The sequence below is a fragment of the Aythya fuligula genome, chromosome Z (genome assembly GCF_009819795.1).
Source record: "Aythya fuligula isolate bAytFul2 chromosome Z, bAytFul2.pri, whole genome shotgun sequence".
In the NCBI taxonomy this organism is placed as follows: domain Eukaryota; kingdom Metazoa; phylum Chordata; class Aves; order Anseriformes; family Anatidae; genus Aythya; species Aythya fuligula.
This window is the reverse complement of record NC_045593.1, coordinates 26,056,491-26,076,413: the sequence shown is the minus strand read 5'-3', so window position 1 is coordinate 26,076,413 and position 19,923 is coordinate 26,056,491. Positions and strand designations below refer to the sequence as shown.

General features: G+C 38.3%; 1 protein-coding gene across 3 annotated transcripts in view; it reads left to right on the top strand.

Annotated features, from left to right (window-relative positions):
* IQGAP2 (IQ motif containing GTPase activating protein 2) overlaps positions 1–19,923 on the top strand; it is a 125,488-nt gene that overhangs the window by 44,067 nt on the left and 61,498 nt on the right. The window lies entirely within an intron of this gene.

The following is a 19,923-nucleotide window of genomic DNA, read 5'->3' as shown; positions in this document are numbered from 1 at the left end:
TTTTAATACTACCAGGAGTGATTACTTCATAGTATGGACAAAGTCTTTCCTTCACTCCTTTGCTGAGGATCGTGCTTTCCTCTTGTCTTGAGAGTGTTTTTTTCTACTTTCTTGAGAAATTTGTCTGTTTTAGTTCATCATACAGTTTTAGTGCATTCAGGTGTAGCAGCAGGCCATAGTCTTTTCTACCTTTTAGAAAAGCAGACAGACAAGAGGTCTTGAAACTGTCTGGTTTTGCATTGTGTAACTGTATAAAATGCAGGAACCTGTAGGGTTTGCTGTCATTACAATGACTAATGTTCCAGAAATCCTTGTTTAAGTTTTGGGTAAAAGGCAAACTGTGCATTGGTAAAGGTGTTCTTCCCCTCTGAGAAAACACCATCATTTGATAGATTTTTTTCAAAAAGTTTTGAAAACATCCTGGAGTAGAACAGCTTAGTGCATGGTACTTCCCTTGTGACCATTTTTTAAAAGAAATATTGTACTGTTAATCTGGCATCCCATGAGTGTACCAGAAACTAAGTGGTGAAACTTGATTTTTTTTGGTAATCAGACATGATACAAAAAAACAAACCATAAAGAATGCCTCTGCTTTCAGTTACTAAAGCAATGTGGAGTTGGCAGCCAGTGGGGGAAGTGTGGCTCATGGTCCTGCTGTGACCTGGCAGCTTTGCACCTCTACAGAGGGACATTGTGGTTGATGCAATAGATTACCATGTGCAAGTTTTCTCTTGTGTATGGCTCTAAAGGCACAGATGATGCAGATCCTGCTATGCTATTCTGTTGTCAGAGGCACAGCTGTTGTGAAGGAGTGAGGTTGAGACTGAACATCATCTCAGTGGCTGGCTCTGGCTGAGTTTGGGTAGGGTGGAGCAGGACAGGGCATAACTGGCTTAGCACCAACTTTGCCCCCATATGCTTCTGCTGAGGACTTCTTGGCCATGTAGGAGATCTGGCACGTGTGTCTGAATTCTGAACTAGCACTGTCTGTCTGGGAGAAATCCATGTGCTTAGTGGCTGGAGCCCAAAGTGCTTCAGCATGCTGTGCTTTTTGCTAGAGATGAAAGAATGTAAACTAGCTGTGGTATCTTTTTGACTAGAGGTCAGAAAGGTGAACTAGCAGATGACTTAAAAGAAAGTATAGAGAGCTGTATAATATTGCAAAATGGGAGCTGCATTTTTAAGTGGTAATTGTGTTGGTTTGTTAATCTTGTGAAGAAAACTTTTATAAAATACAGAAGGTGAATTTAAATAATCAAAACTAGTTTATTTAAAATAGTCATAGTTGTTTTAGTGCCTGGATATAGTAGCTTCTGAAAAGCCTGAGTTTTGCTGTCACGTAAAGGAGATGTATACATGGAGTAAACTCGGTCGCTTAATCTGTCATTTTCAGGTATCCTTATTGTTGGAGAAGGGAGAAGTGGTGGTGGTTGAGTCTGAAGTGGGGGGGATGTCAGAGCAGCAAAACTGCATCTTGTCTTGGCATATGCAATAGCCTTAAATAAGCAGTGATTATTCTTGCTTTGGAATAGCTTTCACCTAAATTTACAAAAAGTAAGCAGTTAAGTCCACCATTTGCATAACATCTAAAGTGACTTATTCAGTGTATAGTTAGCCTTCCTAGTTAATAAGTACTTCACACGGGACCCTGCAATTGCATAAGATTATTTGCTTCTAACAGACCTAGAAAAGGGCTTATGTTAGATATTACCAAAACAACACAACAAAAATGAAAAGGAAAATAACATGATCATACATCCCATCCTTTTATGTATGGACAATGTTTCTAGTGTCTTTGACAGCTGTGGAAAGGCATTTTAATCTTCTTCCCCCATAGTACACTGGCTCTCAAACTGTGTCAGACTTTGAAACAAAGATTGGCTTTACAAACAAGATCCAATTAGTGACTAAGGAGGAAACATTCTTCTCAGGGTGGATAACTGTCTGGATTCAGAGAAGAACTGGAAACATTTCTGTGACAATCAGTAGTATTCCTCAACAGAGACTGTAATGAGAAATTGTTTCCATAGGATTTTGGGTCTCTTTCCACCTATTTCTTAGATTAATTGAAGCATTGGTCGAGGATGAGGCAACTGAAGATTTGTTGTAGTACTTGTGCACAAGGTTGGTGCAATTGCACTTTACAGCTCTGAAAACTCTAAGTTGGCAAATGCAGGTAAAATAACTTGTAGCTTGATGTTTTCTTGCATTTCCGTTATGCATCGAAAATATATAAACCAATAAAGGGAAGCATGTGGTCACGTAGCTCCTGTTTTCTAGCCTGTACAACTGTGTATCTGTCCGTTTGCTTCTCCAGGATATTCCTTTTCTTTGAAGTCAGCACTGAGATTTTTTTTAGCTGCACTTCTGTCCTGAGCAGCAGGACTTGCATGGCCTCTACAGTCCCTGTGAATCACAGAAAATTTTGAATCTCATGTTCTTCTTTAGTGTGTCTCTCTCCTTGTTCTGGAAAGTGACTCACTGGCTAGGCCTGTCATAGTTGCCAAAAGTGATGTAATTTGGATAATGTAATACCCCACATACAAACTAAAGGCTATTTAGAATGAAAGGGAAATAGCTGTGTATCAGATGCATATCTCAATTTTAAAATCAGTATAAATGTGTATGCATTTATTAAATTTTAAATATAGAGAGTGCAAAAGGAGTAAAAGCTTCAGTGCTCCTTGAAATGTGTTTTCAGACAGTAGTAGGATGTCTAACTCTGTTCTGCTTCTGTTATGCCACAGCACTTGTTTGTGCAGCCAAGCTGTGGATCTGACCAGGGCATGCATCTGGTTAAGTGCTAATGTATGTATCTGGTGGTGTTTTTATTAGTTCTCAGCAATTCCTGCTCCCACTCACCCCATGGTCCTCCGGGCATGGGTGTTGCCTAAGAGTGGAGGAAAATGCAGGCAAGAATGAGCAGCAGGGAATGGGATGGGGAAGGGGGAAGCATGTTAACTTCAGTGGCCATCTATACATTAAAGTAACCCTGAAATGATAGTCTTAGCCTCACAAGGGTGGCATGACACAATTTCAGATGCAACTGTCTAAAGTAATGTATGGAAATGGAACGTTGCTTTGAGTTCCCCTTCCCTAATTACTTTTTCCAAAAAGGTGATATTTGTCAATGTCCCTGTCACTGTTTGTGGGCCCTAGGTAAAGAGCTGCCGTTGGGAGTAATTTGCTGTAACTCCTTTGGCAGAAGAGGTCTGCAACCCTGACAGTGTGGTATAGATTGGTGAAATGCTGTTAATTCAGCTTTGAATAGTGCTGGGGACAAAGTCTTGTTGCTTGTAAAATGGCAAAGGCATGAGAGGCCAACAGGTAAGCCTTGGTGGGGAAAATAAATGGTCTAGAAACTCTATTTTGGCATACTCTGTTCCTTTTCTGTTGCTGGCAGATATATAAGCTCACATTCTGTTGCTTTGGGAATGAACGCGGAATTTCATTTGCTACTAACCATCATGCTTTCAGATGGCCTGGAAATATCATATACAGTGTATCCTCAAGATAAATGAACTGAACTGTGTGTTTTATTACTTCATCTCATCACTGTGTTTTGTATTAAAACTAAACAGCAAGTAAAAACTGGCATGTAAACTGACCCACCTGTATTAAGCACAGCACTATGCAAGATAAACTCTACATGTTCAGCCTGTGCACTTCATTTCCCTGTGTGATATAGCGCTGGCTCTGCCTCTTGGAGCAGCATGCTTTTCTGCTCCTACTGCTCCTGATTATTGTAACCAGAACACAAACAGATGTTCCTGTTAAGTCTGTTAAATACAGTGTTGAGCTTAAATTCATCATAATGCAAACCTCTTTCTGAAAAGAGGTCTTTGCTCTTTGACTGCCCCAAGTCCAGATCATATCTAAGATCTGGAACTTAAAATGAGTTAGGTCAGGTCAGATTTGGTTGCCTTCTACTTCTGGAGAAGGATTTCTTGTTTATATGCTCATGACAGGGAAACATCAGAAAAGATTACTCTTCCACAACCAATAATTAAGGAGCATTGGACTTCAAATATTGTTCATCTTCATGTAGCTTCTTCAGAGGTCAGGAACACATTGTTCAAGATACATCCACAGTGCTAAGCTTTAAATAGGTCAAAAATAAAGTAAATCAAATGTGTTGCGCATTAAGCAAGAAAAGCACTGAAGAAATTGATAAAATTTCTGCAGATCTAAAATAGATTGTAATGCATTCCTCCATTGAAAATCACTTGTTTCAAGCCCTCCCTTGACCTACGTCTACCCTACTTCAATATTTCTTGATGTATTGTCAGTAGACCATATTTTATTATACTAAAATATACAGTAAAACTGTTACTATTTAAAGTTGTTGATGAAGATCTCCCAGTATAGAAGGAAAAGTAAACCAACTCTCAATCACTGGAACCTCTGTGGGATCAGCTGTTGCTGTTGCTTTCCTATGACTTGTATACTCTCTTCTATCAAAACTGTGGCAATGCAAATGCACACACATTGTACAGAGCTGAAACAATTCTAACTCTGTTAGACTGGAGTTTCACTGTTGGAAGATTTGTGGATCCAAAGCAAGATGACTGAGGGGTTGCTAGGTAACCTTATACATGTATTTGTAAAAGTGCATACTTTTCAAAAAAAAATTTACTACAATAACAGATTTATTGTAAGATTCTTGGTAGAACAGCAAGAATCAAAAATTACGTGAAGAACTTGAGCTTTCTTAAAAAGTGCAAGACGAAGACAGTGTTGATTGCTGAAAACTTGGGGAAAAAAGTAGGATTAAGACTTGTCATACACATTTTTTTTTGATAGACTTTTTTTTTTGTCAGGGGACTGAGAAACTGGAAAAAAGACTTCCTTAAGCCAAAGAACTACAATTCCCTACAGATTGCCTCTGCATTACCATTCCTTTTCTGCTATTTAGATGACACAGCAGTACAATATGTAAGAATTAAAAAAAAAAAAAAAAAAAGCAATGTCTAAGTTCTGGGATCTGAATGGAGGTAACTGTCAATATAAAGACTGTTTCAGTTTTGTGGAGTTTTATTAGAAAATGATGGTGAACAAAGTAAAGACAGATGTGTGGATATTGCTATATGGCAATTATTTTCAATATGTGCTGCTGCTCTGTAAGCAAGTAAACATTTTCATTTTATTTTTTTTAAAGTGCATGTGAAGCTTGTTTGATTAGGAGCTTTGTGGAAATGGTACATAAACTTGCATATAAAGAAAGTCTAATTATTCATAACACTCAACATAGAGATTGGGAGCTGATTATTTGCCAGTAAACAGTGACAATATTAGTATACATATCTGCTGATATTAGTTTATAAATATAATAAATGAAAACTTTTTGGAAAAATGTTTAATTTCCATCTAAATAAAATTATATATTTTTTCCCTAGATCTTTCGTGACTGCTTATTGCTCAATGCCATTGATATTTCTCTGCTCACAAGCAATTACTTCAACACAAGACATGATGTGCTTGTAGTACAGTGTCATAGTGTCAGGAAAGTGTTTTTTTTTCAAAGCTGGCCAGAATGGAGCAAATACAGTGTTTATATAAAGTAAGCTCTGTCAAAGGAGTGTACTATAATTCAAGAATAACATATATATTTATAAATGAAGAATTAAGTTACTCAGGGTTTTACTAACAAGCTGCTTGTATCTTAAGACTACATCTGCCACCAGAGTGTTATTGAAAAGAACAACTTGTCTTTCATTTAACATATTTGCAATAGAATCAACCTACAAAGGAAAAAAAAAAAATCTTATTTCTGAAGGATAAATGCTTTCACTCTTTCCCTAGCCAGCCATCCTGAACACAAAGCACTTTTGTGCAGATATCTAGAAAAGAATAATTTCCAGCTCTTTGTCCAAGCAAGGGGGATATCTTTGAGTTGGGACAGGACATTATGCTGTGTGTATGCTGGACACATTCTGCTATTTTTCAGTAGAGCTAAGAGAACTAAGGACTAAATACTTGGAGCAATGAATTGATGGACAAAAGGATTAGTCTGGGATTTCTTTTGATATTAGGTCTACTATCTCCTACTGCACAGAAACATCATTTACACTTGTTGAATAATAATGTAAGCTGTGACAGTGTTAGTAGAAAAACAGTTATTGTTAATTACTTCAGTTTCCTGTAGCTATTAAGTGAGTTTACCCAACATGCTGCTCAGGTATCATATCTAATATAGCCTACTTACTTCCCATCCCTGTTCAGCACTTCAGGTTGGATGCATGTTTTTTCTTACTTTCATACACTTCTACTTCTCCTATGGTAAACTCTCACCTTAACATGCTTGCAGACTGTCTGCTTCTCACAGAAGTGCCCAGCAGTGGTATAGGCCGAACAAATGCGCTCTATATATATGTAATATATATACTCTGTATCTATTTGAGTTACTGAGTCGACAAAATTTGAAGTTTGCTCAGTTGAGTGCCCTTTGCCCAAGCTCTTGCTCTGCTTTACAACCGTGCCTTCATATAGTTGTCTTGTACATTGATATTAGCATTCCTCTAATATCCATATGTGTGCATTTGTATATACCTTTGCAACAGATAGTGAATTTTCAGGTTACCTTAAAGCATTCGGGTACTACTGCTTTTAGTTTCTTATCTATAAACAGTTATCAGTTCCCTTCACAGAAAGGCTGGTTCTGACACTTCTGTAACAGCTGAAATGTGTTGTTTTGTTTGTTTGTTTGTTTGTTTTGTTTTCCTTCAAATGCAGCTTTTTAGTTTGTTACTTCATAGCGTTGGTGGGTTTTAATCTATGCCTGTTTGTTGTTGAGCTGGGGCTGCAACGTAGAATACCTGCAGGTGTATTCTGAATACATGCTCTGAAATTCAAGGGACTGATGTTTGATGCTCTAGGACAAACCTGCAGTCCTCTGGTACCAAACATTGAAAGTAGTGGAAAGCTTAATCATAAGCTTGGGTTCTGTTGCAAAAATTTGGTTTCCTTAAGAACTTAAGAGAGCAAGAATGGCAAAAGGACTACTTTTACTGTGCAGAGATGCAACTTTTACTACATTCACTTTGTTTTGTCGCAAAAACAGCTTCATTCCTGAAATAGCCTGAGTGTAGAACTTGTGTTTGAAATTAGGAGCAACTGGGCTGCTAAGTTTCTTTGAATTTGTGTTTTGGCTTTACTGAGGAGAACAAAAAGAGTGTGAAGATGTTGCCTTGATTATGTTGCATCTTCATATGGAAAATTGAAGTAAAATATGCTGCTTAAAGGATTTGGCTGGGTATCAAAGGAAGTGTGCAAAAGTTCTGTGAGACATACTTTTTAAATCTTAGATGAAGGTAAATATCTACGGATGCAGGCATTCTGTCAGAATTATTCCTTAGTTAGAAGTTGTGTCTGTTAGTGTAATTGTGCACATACTCCGAGGCTCTTTTTTATCTCTTCCTTCTTTTTCATAAGATTTTCTTAACCAATTTTAGATTTAATGTATTAGTAAATTCTACAGTGAACACAGGCAAATCCCCCCCCAATCATCATAGAATGGCTTGGGTTGGAAGGGACCTTTAAAGATCATCTAACTCCTACCTGCCTGCCATAGACAGCCACCCACTAGATCAGGTTGGGCAAGGCACCGTCCAGCCTGGACTTGGACACTTCCAGGGAGATGTTCAAGCTCTTCCAGTGCATACTTGTCAAGTTGATCTGATTTTATGGATCTAGTGCATTTTTCTTACAGTTGTATAACCTTTCTTTTGTCAGGGCACTGTTTTGTGTTTGTTGCCCAGGCTAAGGGACAGCTCTCCACACTCCACTTCAGACCTGTGGCAAGAGAAGCCACTATGCTTTTTCTTCCTTGTTATATATCTTACTATCCTGACATCTGTCCTGCTGTTCCCCTTATCTACTAGCTCCTGCGGTTGGCTCTTCCTGCCCCTTTCTCTTGACAGGAACTGTGTGGCATGGTGACAGTTGTGCTCCTCTTCCTCTTGCATCCAGTGTTTGTTTCTCCAGTGCTGGTGGATGGGCAGTGTCTTTATATGCCCCACTGCCATATAGCCTTCGACCCTATAGGCCAGTCAATGCATTATTTGTATTGATCTTTCATGTTGCCAACTAAGCTTTCAGCATGTTCCAGGAAAGGCTTTCATGAAAAATAGTAGCATTTCTTTTGACCTCTTTTACAGGAGTACTTGCACTACATATGATGATTGGGCTCTGCAGGCTGCAACAACAAGTAGCTCAAAATACACAATCTCCTCAAAAAATAAAAAATAAATACAAAAACATGCACTACAAATGACAAGGGCAAGTCGGAATCCAGTTTTAGGGTTGTGTGGCTTCTGGTTGTAACTGCAGCAACACCTTCCCAGCCTCTGTGACAACACTGTTACAGATGCTGTGCTCTCTTGGGATAAGAGATGAGGAGGAAACTCTCATATCAAAATAGCAACATAAGGCACTTAAGTCTCTGTGTAGAGCTGAGAGTTAACAAGCTGTGATGGTTTGCTGATTAACTTGATCAAAGTATCTAGGTCATGAATAGGCTTGGCAGTGAAGCAAATTGACTTAAAATATTTCTGTTTCAAGTTCATGTTTTTTCCACCTGCGTTAAATTGTTTGCTGGTTGAGGATCAGAAACCCTGAGTTAACAAGCATTATTCCAGCACAGTATTTAAATGTTTTTCTCTTGTCCTTTTAAATTTATTTTTTGAACACAAATGTAATATCTTTGAAGGAGTCTCAGAATAAGAATAATGTCTAACCTTTCTAATGTGATAATGTGAAATTGTGTGTTAGCTGTTTATGCCTTTTTAAGGTGGAGTAACTGTTCTGTAGAAATAACAAAGTGAGGCTTACTAGCTTAAAAATGAGTTCCCAATGAAGGGGACTGATCATGATGCCAGGGCATTAGTCCTGCATTGCACTTCAATTTCAAAATAAAAATGTCATTACTTCCATTTTCTAACATGGATGTTTTTAGGTGAATTCCTATACTTAAAAGTACTTGGAGATGCTGAGCGAGGTGGTACAGGAGTATTTCCAAACAGGATATGCTGTACTAGTTGAAACAGCTTGTACCAGCTTTGTTTCCATTTAACTTTGCTGCAGTTCTTGCTTTGCAAAGAAATGATTTCTTTACAAACTGCTGAGCAAATTGTTCTCCACGGTTCATGCACCTAAAGGTACACAGAGGGTTCAAGCAAACTGAAAAGTCTCTGGAAATCTGCTTGTAGTAATATATGTAGTATAGTACATATGGAATATGCTCCATGGCTATGTCCTGTAAGTAGTTGACAAGGTTTAGAGAATATTTCCAAGTTTTTATTCTGATTTTACGTTTCTTTCATTTTTATTTCCTCTTCATGCATGAGCAAGGAAACAAAGGCTTTTTTTAAAATAAACTTTTCTGTGAATATAGCATCTGCTCTGCCAGGCAGTCCTATTGATACCAAAACTCATGTTTCAGTTGGATGACCAGTGCATATAGCATTCTCATAGGGATTGAGCAGCTACTATCTGTCACACTGTTGACCTGGGACCTCACTGATGAGGAGTTACTTGTCTTTTTACTTTTCTGCTGTTTGTTGAAATGATGACACAATGTCCAGAAGCACTCGTGGGTTGCCCTGAGCAAACGGCCACAGTGGGAGCAGTGTTACAGGGTAGCTGGGGATGCTGATCACTGGTTTGCCCATTCAAATTATTGAAAATCACTTTCTGGCAGGATAGAGGAAGTTTTTTCTGCACTGTTATGTTAAATCATGTGTCAGTAGGGTTTTTGGTTGGTGCTCATTGCTTTAAGCCAGACTTGATACCCCATTAACCTGTTTTTGAATCAAGTGGTGTCGGAACTGCTCATTTTTTCCAGTGCGTAATATCTTGTCTGGTGACTGGCAGGCTCATGGTTGATTAAGTGTTTCTGGAACCTCTCCTGCTGTCTTAAGTAACTTCAATGCTGGACTTCGATGGTAGATTTTTATCACCTAGTGATAAAAAATAAAAAAAAGTGATTGATAGGGATTTTGTACTCTTTCTTCTTGGAGACAAGATAGTCTTGTGCATGTAAATGTTAGAAACAGTGATCTCAAAGCCCTTAAACGGAAGTGTTGTCACCAAACAGTGCGCTTTGTATTGACTGTGTGAGATGCTATTAATTGTGCTGTTAAACTTTTTTTACAATGCTGAACACTACCAGTTTCTTTTTGTCTAGCCTAGCAGTTAAATTGCAGTTCGCTTTCAGACTCTTTTATTGGTATCTGTCCACTAATATTAGTTGTTTCATGAGAAGACTAAGTTTTTGCAACTAAACTAGCTTGTTCTAACACTTAATTTTTCAGTTTTCACGTGCATATTGTTAAATACTTATTTGTTCTTGATGGCAAATACTGTTTGGAAAGACATGTTTGAAATGCCTGCAAGTGTTTTATGCTTTTTAGTTATGTCCTCAATGACTTGATTTGCACTGGCAAAATTGTAGCCAGTTCTTCACCAAGAGCTTATACTTACATATTGTATAGGAATTCCATATCTTACCCTTAGTCTAAATCAGTATTAAGTAGCTGCCTCAGACCTCTGTAGAAAACACTATCCAGTTTTTAAACTGGAATAATGGGATGGTCCTGAAATATCCAAACTTTTGTACTACAATTCTAAGCTTATAATCTGATAATAAATGTCAGGCTGAAGATCACTTGCAAATTTTTTTGGTGATTGTCTTTCAGCAGCTGAAAAGAAGTAACTGAATACAGTCAGTATATCAGTATAAAGAAGACCATGAATATCTTGTTTTTCTCACTTCTTTATACATTATTAAATGTTATATATACATTAAATGTTGCTGCCTACATTCTTCTCATTTACTGCAGGTCTAACTTGTATGTATATACTTCACAAATTTTACAGACATACCATAAAGTAGGTAGATGAGGACTGTCTTTCTAATCAAAGGAAGTGGGAGTGATGGAGAAGAGCATTGGTTACACAAGCATGGGAAAAAGAAAATAGAATAAATTAATTGTAGGTAGTAATTAATTGCTGTGTGTGGAGTTGCTTACCTAAATGTGTTGGTTTCAACTTTGTTCCTGTCTTGTGTTTCTCTTTGACATGAGACAAAGTTTAAACTTTGCAAACTCTTGTTATTGCTGTTTTGCAGTGTTTACATAACACTAAGTACTCTTAACAATAGTTGAGCTTTTCAGAAGCTGGCTCTTTCAGTCTTTTCACTTCTTTAACATCTTGTTCTCTCATCCGTGTCTCTTAATTCTTACTTGGCTGCTGTCCTGCACCTTTCTTTAGAAGTCATAGCTGCATGTCTAGTAGCTGAACTTCTTGGGTCCTTTTTATGGTCTTTGTCCCTGTGTACTTGGGAAAGCAACTAGTAACAGAAGTAGGATTTGTCAGATGCTAGACAGTACAAATACAGCTATCAGAATTAGATCCAGTGGACTTGAACTTGTCAAGTGGTCGGAACAGCACCCTGGACCTTGCCATGTCTGAGGTCTTGCTGTGCCTTAGGTCTGCTGCGTGGCTCCATGCACGCTCTTTAATTTGCAACACTGAGAGGGGTTCTGCTCACCCAGCTGCATCAGTCATTGAGTAGACATGTAGATCTGAAGGTAGAGCTGTGCATTTGTGTTCCTAGTCTTGATTTACTGTCTTGTTTTTAAACACACGTACAACATATGTGCTTGTCATGCTGAACCTATAGTGTAGCTACTTCCCTGGTTTACTTTTCTATCCTAGAAGTGTGTTGATCATGAATATGGCTGCAATGTTATGTCTGGCTGCTTACCTGGAAATAAAGGTCATAGCACATCCTTCTGGATAGCTGAGGGCTAATATCTGCATGGAAGGCATATCAGATCTCAATGCAAAAATGGCTGCCATTTTGGTGTTCCTGTAGCTGCCATCCCGTTTATGGTTAAGGATGACATCTGCTAGATACAGCATATCTGCTGATGCACAGGAGCTCTATAGAATGGGAACAAGATACTAGAGCCCTGATGGGTAGGTTTACTTTAGCCTGACTAGTAGCTTCATCAAAGTCAATCTTGTGCAGGATGCTTTATAGAGAATACTGCTGTTTTTCTATGCATTCAGATACTAATTACTGCTGTGGCAGGGCACAGATATTGGGTAAAGACTTAATGTAGCTGTGATTTAAGATTACAAGGGCTCTTAAATGATGTACATGTGAGGATTATATGAAGGATCCATTATTGGTTACTTCACTGTAACATATTCATGGCTTGCCAACAGAACGTATCTTCAGCTGCAAATCAAGATTATACTACTTATCCCCTCAAAAGGGTTGCTTGAGTGACTGCCAGGTTATACCAGAGTAGAAACCTTTAAGTTGATAAAAATGAAATAACGTGCTGTTTTTTGTCTTTTTTTTTGAGTTTGTGCATTAAACTATACTACCATACTACACCCATAGTCAATGGTTGAGATGGGGGGGAGAAGGGGAACAGACAAAACACCCAAACCAACAGAACTCTCTAGTAGCATATAACAAGATAGTACAGTAAGCAAGTCTAAACTATGATCTTGGGGTCTGTGACCAGTGTTTTTCTTTAAGCAAACACCATGTTTTAGAGAAGTGACTTTTTTCAATAATTCCACACCAACGAACACTACACTGTAAAAATGGTTTTATTGCTGTGCCAGCTTCTGTTTGTCAAATCAGAGTCTATGTAGATGGGTAAAACATTAAGTTTAGATAAATTCATATGTTAAATTTGGTCTTTGGTCTCCCTCCATTTCAGATAAAAAGCACTACTTGATTTGTAGGGTTAGGTGGGGACCCTTTGTGTTTTCATGTGGGACTTGCTTTGGAGCTTATGTCTGTGCTACCTGAAATTTCATTAAAATGGCTTGAGTCTGTCATTTGCCTGAAATAATGCTTTCTAGGGGCCACTGAGCAAACAGTGCTGAACACAAGAAAGACTTGTTTCTGCTGCTGTAGTCTCTGCTGTCTGTTACAGAGATCACTTTTAAAAGAGCAGGGCTAGACTCTGAAGCCAGATGTTATGCAGTTATGTTAACTTGTATGCCTGTTACAGGGTCCCTAGAAGACCAATATGTTTCATCATTTTCCTCTTCTCTTGTAAATTAAAAAACAGTTCTAATTGTGAATTGGGACATTTTGCCCCACACCTTCACCCAGGTATTTTTTTTCCCTGAGACATTTGAACATCAGCTTAAGATTTTCACCTCATTTGGTAAGGCAACCTGTTCAGTTTTGTTTTCCCTGTGAAGAAAGAGTTGGTGTTTCTTATGGAGAAATACCTCAGATGGCTGTTGTCAACTTTTTCCCCAATCTCTTCCATCACTGCTACAAGCACCTGGCAGCCTGGAGCCAGGCCAGGAGCTGGGCAGTAAGACAAGGTGTCCATGTGATCAGACTGGGCTTTGTTAGTGTTGGCTCTGCTCAGCCTGTTATCTCACAGAGCAGTTGTTGAGTTTGTGGCTGATACGTGGTGCTAAATCTTAAGTCAGTGCAAACAGAAGAGGCAGCAAAACAAAGCCTGTTCAGGTTGCGAAGGTCGGGGGCTGTCATGAAATGCAGGCATGCGCGCTGCTGTTGCTTGTTGGGATGTAGACTGCTTGCTGGAGAATCACTAGCATTTTTAATACCTTAGAAGTGCTGAGTAAACAGGACTTGGCTGCTGCCAGGTGCCCAGTAGCTTGTGCCACCTGTGAGGCCATGCTGATGCTCCGCAGGCTCTAGTGCAGGTTTCCTGAGCAGCAGGTTGCCTTGTGGACTTTAATCACCGATTAACCCACATAGGGGACCTGTGGAGTAAACCAGATTAAAATAACAAATAGTATCTGCACTGCCATCTTGTGAAACATAATTTTATAACACCTTCAAGATTATTTTGTAAATATGGTGATGTTTCCATAGCAGCAGAAATCTTGTGTGGAAAAATGTTGCTGAAATTATTTATGGCTACTTTAGTGTGCTGAACAAGGTGGGCAGGTTGTCATTGCTTCTTGTTTCTACTCACCTGAATTGAATGACCTGCATCAGAAGGGCCTTGATCAGGGAAATGAATATTGCAACAACCCTCTTGTAGGTCTGCAAAACTCAACAGCAACAAAATCAACAAAGCACAGCAATGCACTGTGAGATCCATACTATTTTAATACTTATGCATGACAAATTAATAACTTCGTCATCGCTTTCAGTGTAGCTCTTATGGAAAGTCAGTATCCTCTCTGGTAAAATCATGCATGACTTAATCATTTAAATAAACTGAGATGCTGCTAAATCAAGACAGTAGCTAGAAGGACAGGTGCACAACTTTGAGTTTGTACAGAGTTGTAGAAGGGTTAAAAAAAAAAAAAGTGCACTACTTGAAACTAAAAATATCTTGTTAAAGGATTTGATGCTCATTTTACTTGTAATAAAGTTCTGAGATCTTGTGTGAGTTACAGCATCCTCTGTGATGCTTTCTTCATGTTATTTCTTGTATGTATTATAAGAAGTGTGGTGACTACTGAACTGCATCATGGTTTTCTTCTCTGCACTGCTCCAGTAAACCACCACCACAAATGCTGTCGTCTTTGTCACCAAGTATATTTTCAGTATATTTTTCAGATAAAACTTGAGACTCAGTGGAGATTGTTGCTGCATTATGAATCTATAGCAGATTTAGCAGACCATGTTTCAAGGGTGTCTTGCTACAGCAGTAAGTCAACACAGGCTGTTGCTGAAAAAGCTTCTCTCAGCTGTCTGTTCTCACTCCTTTGCACAGGCTTTATGTGGAGCCTACAAGCTTGTGCAGTTATTTGATAAAAACCCATACTTCTTGTTGTTATGGTATTCAGATTATCTGTACTGATTTTCATGGAATTGCTGGGAGTTTTGTATGCTTTTGTTCTGGAAACAGTATGTGGCTATTTGTGAAACAATTTTTGTCTGAGACTTCTAGTTTAGGAGATGTATCACACTGAAGCTTGCTGCCTAATGAGAACAAATTCCAAAGTTAACATACATTCTTTCCTTATAAACAAACCAGTGCCACCACTACCCTGCGTAGCCAAGAAATACACCTAGCTCCTCTGCTGCTCTCAGCCTCCTTTTTAAACAGTACCTACATGACTGCTAGTAGGAAAAATAAATCCTTTTTTTACATTAAAGAGCAAAAGCAAACAGAGTAAAGAGCTTAGATTTCTTAATAAATCTTTAGATTTTGAAACTGGAGGCATAAAAATGTAGAACGTGAAATGTTCTAGTTTTAATGGTTCAAACTACTCTTCATTTCTAAATATCTTCCAAAAAAAAAAAAAAATCCTTATTTTAAATAAGTGTCTGAAGTGGTAGGGTCTTTTTAAAATTGGAACTTAAGTTTTTGCCTTGGGATTGGTTGTTACTTTTTGTTCTCTTCTAGTAACACATTTTTTTCAGTCTTTGTTGGGAATGAGATGTCTGAGTAACATCTAGGTGAGAACTTTATTTTCCCCTCAATATGCATCTGCAAAAACAGATTGAAAGGCTGTGGTTGTGAGCCAGGGAGGTAGTTAATGTGTGGTAACTTGTCGTTACCTTGTATTCACTATGACTTTTTTTTTTATAGTAGCATCCAGTGTTTTGAGGTTCTCTCTGGAGCCTTGTCTCTTGCTCCCGGGGAGGTACAGACCTGGTATCCTTGGATCCCCATCTTGCAGCACAATTCCAAGAGGTCTGGGCAATGCAAGTAAAAATTCTGCTGCTATATCCAACAAGTGCCAAATGTGATGGACTTTTGGCAGGTTGTACAATGTATTCTGTTTTCTCTGCTGAACATTAGCTTAAGCATTTCCAGTCCCTCAGCCAGCAGCGTGTTTTGCTGACCACACAGCCTGTCAGTGGCAACTTCATAACTGGTGATGTTCACAGTACAGCACTGGTGCTTTGAGTTCCCTTGACTCTTGTCTTGAATGAGATTCATTTTTTTTTTTTCTTTTAAGCTGCAAGTCTGATCTCATTATACTGCTGCTGTTTTGCATGCTTGAATCTGGAGACTGGAGTCTCTGGGTGAGCAGTGTGCTGTTTACTGCTCATAGGTCTGGCACAGAAGTAACCATTGTTATTTTGCCAGAAATTCACTGCTGAACTTCTCTGCCTCAGATTGCCAAAAGTTAAAACAGAATGGAGCAGAGCAAATGAAAACTGTACCTACTGGACCTCAGTACTCACTGCTGCCAGTACCTACAATGCTATAAATTAGAATTACTGTTTTGGAGGCTTATTTCCCTTGATTAACTTTTTTTTTTTTTTTTTTTTCCCACTTATTTACATTTCTTAAGGCTAATATTCTCTGCTGACAACTACTGGAGTAAAATGAAAATAAAAGCTGATTAGTTTTGCTTACCAGTGTATTTATGTATACTGATTTATGATCCAAAGTATCTTTTCTCAGGAAAACACCTGTTTATATATTGGAATCAAAATGGTAAGGTTAAAACTGGCATTAGTAGCTCTGCAGGAAAGTTTAAATGATAACTAATTTTTGGGGATGCTACCCCAGGACTTCAGGTCTACATTCCAGCCTGCATCCTGACATTTTCTTTTGTTTCTCCACCATGGATTGGTGTTTGGGTTTAGCTATAATTAGTGATCAAGTCAACCATTTTTTCGTGGCATATATCTGACAGTATGTTAAAGTTGTTTAAAACACAGTACTAGCTATGGGGAGTGCATTGTAGAAAAATAAAATGGTAGAAATGCATGTATGCATTTGATAGTTATACTAGTATTATGCCACAAACTTCATACTGAAAATTCATAATGAAGAAAAGCACCTTGTATAATGTTGATTATAGATCCTTCTTATATAGCCTATTTATTTCTTATTTGTTCGTGGGGAACAGCTCCTGTGACAGACTTAAGTCTAATGCTGATGCTGCAGTACTACATGTTCAGGAAAACAGTGGGTGAGCCAAAGGCAATGGTGGTGTTTTTTTTCAGTCCAAAGAAAAAATAAATGCCCCAGAGATACCTATTAATCCTTACTGTCAGGTAGATATTCTGTGTGACTTAAAAACAGAAGTAGAAAGAATTTGTTTTTCTATTCCAGTCTACTCTTTCTGTCAGTACCACACTGTATCATAACTTTCATAAACTTGCCAAACTGCATCTTAAAAAGCAGAACCTCACAACCTTACAATTAATGCTTTGTTCTGTTGAGAACCACAACTGCTTTTTAAGTAAACTGGAGCAAAAGGAACAAAACTATTGCAAATGCAAGAAATGGGGCGTGCAAATGTGCTGCAGATGTGTCAATACATAACAGATAACAGGAGAGTAACAGTTGAGCATCTGTGAGTAGCATAACAAAGGCTTAACAGGTTGGTTGTATATTTGCAGGACTTCACAGTAGTTCTTGTAGTAGGTATGTTCTGCAGCTTCCAAATATTAATAAAACTTGTCTTACATGTAACACAGCCATAGCTGTATTCTCTGCTGTGGCAATTGATTCACAAAAGCTGTAGGTTAGTTCCCCTATTGATGACCTGTGAGAGCATTTTTCTGGAATGAATGTCACTTACAGCTAAAAAATCTTTAAGTGGAAATAAATTCTTCATATACATTTTTCAGCTCTGCTCTATTTATCTTTTTCTACTTTTTCTTTATTTCACTGAGCTACTAATGTTCTCCTTCTGAAAAGACTGCTTGTGTACTTATCTGTAGTTGGTGGATTGACAACTTTACTTTTCTTACTTTTTTTGCTGTTTTCTTTGCTTCCTCATACAGTTTCCTGTTCTTCTGTGTTGCATTCACCCACTGAATCACGGAGAGCAGTATCACTGTCCAGAACAGGGTGGTTCCAGGTTAATTTAGGAGCTTGTCAACACGCAGGAAACAAATTCAAATCCATTTTTGTTGAATAACAGAAGGTTTTTAAGTGGAGAAGCAGCTTTCACCTCAGATTAGCACCTTGTTTAGAGTTTGCGGAATAACTCTATTTCATAAAGACGCTTCATAGCCCAGACCAAAACCACCCAAATGCATCCTTTCCTCTAATTCAACAACAGTGGTGGGTTATGTCTTGACAAGAACATTGCATTGGATTCTTTACACTTCAAAATGTCAATGTGCTGAACTCTGCTGTAGGGTTATACAGCTTGTTTTTGTCTCACTGGAGGTGGTTCATTGTGTAACAGGATCAGCTTCAGCTCATGGTGACTTACCTCCCTTTCATTACTCAGCATGCTCTTCCTGCTGCCTGGATCACTCTACCAGAAGACATGTTTTAGGAAGTAAAACCTGCAGGGAAAAAAAAAAAAAAAAGATAACTGACTCAGACAAAACCCACAGTTGCTACAAACAAGAGTACATATTCTTTGCTTTTTCTTCCTTGCCCTGTTTTGAAGACAAATGTTACGACACTTTGCCTTATTGTATTTATTTATTCTATCAAATGTCATTAATAAGATAACTTTTCCAATCCTCAGCATGGACCCATAGCACATGTCTCTGCTCCATTCTGCTTTGTATGCTCATCTGACACTATTTCTTACCAGAGCAGCTTTTATACTGCAAACTATAGTTCCCCTAGTGACACTTGCTCCGTGCAGCTTTCCGTGATATAGTCCAAGATTTATGACTGGTGGTTTCCTGAAGAGCTATTTGGGTAGTCTGTACTTCACTGAAACAACTTTCATATGTCTTGTAACAAATCCAAAAGTGTAATGGAATAGGTCATTTGTCTTGAGTCTTAACATGAAACAAAATGATGTAGTAGGCTTTTTTCTTCTCTGTAGTGAGGAAAATTTGGCTTATTTTCAACCTGGATTCCAGCTTTCTGGTTTCTGAACTCACCCCTGTGGAGGTGATGCTAGATTTGTAATGTCTCACACAGCATACAGCAAACCTGCTTTAGTTACAGTAAGGTGAACTAATGTCTTCAGTTTTGTTCTTTCACAAATGAAATGATACTAATATCTTTTTATCAAAAGCAGAGATCGCCTAAGCAATAAAATAAAGTATATATTGGGAAAGTACAAAACAGATTTATAACTATCATAATGTTATTTTGCTGCTAGAAATAAGAATAAGATTACAGGGCCAAAACACTTAGACCACCAAAGTAACGAGCTTCTGATGCAGTGAACAGGATAGTAATCATTTTCAGGAGTAGTTTGGTAGCAGTGTTTCTTGGCTACTCATTATAAACATACTAGATGGATGGTTTTATGTCTTTTAATGGCTTTCTGGACTGATTATGTATTTAATTAGTTTTCTATCTAGTATAACTTCTAAATCTCAAAAGTGGAAACTAGTTTATCATCTTGAATGATTTAGTTATTGTTGGACAAGAAGCCCTTTCCAGCGATGTGCAATGGGAATGTTTCAGCCAAGTACTTGCCAGACAGACCTCAAATGTGCAAAGTTCTTTGGGCTGTTTCAACAAAAAAGCTTGTCTCCTATCAGCCATGGCACCACAGTTCGTAGGTGAAGGTGGAGAGCTGCTACCTACTGCAGATAGAAGATGAATTGCTGTGGGCACTGCTGCTGCAAGTTTAGTTTGCAGTGCACCTCAGCTGTGTGAACTCAATTCATGCCACACGCTACTGGTCTCAATGCCCCTGGCATTCAGCACAGACTTATTAAAATACAAATATCAGTGATACACAGCATCCCATGTTTTCCTCTGGCTTCAAAATGAATCACTGCCTACTTGAAAGCCTAGGGCTGCTTAGAAGATCTGAGACAGCCCTTAGGGGGTAAGTACTTCAAAACATGTTTTTGGTTGTTGATGAGTCACTAACATGCAGTGCAGATATGACTGTAGTCATTTTGATCTGCTTTATTAGCAAACATTAATATTCTCAACCTGTTTGTGCCCTTTTCCTTTATAGATTATGAGCATTGTAGCAGTGACATTAAATGCACAGTGGTTGTGGGGAAAAATGTCAGTTTAAATCTACTAGTTTTGCAGGTAGTGATGTTTCTCAAAT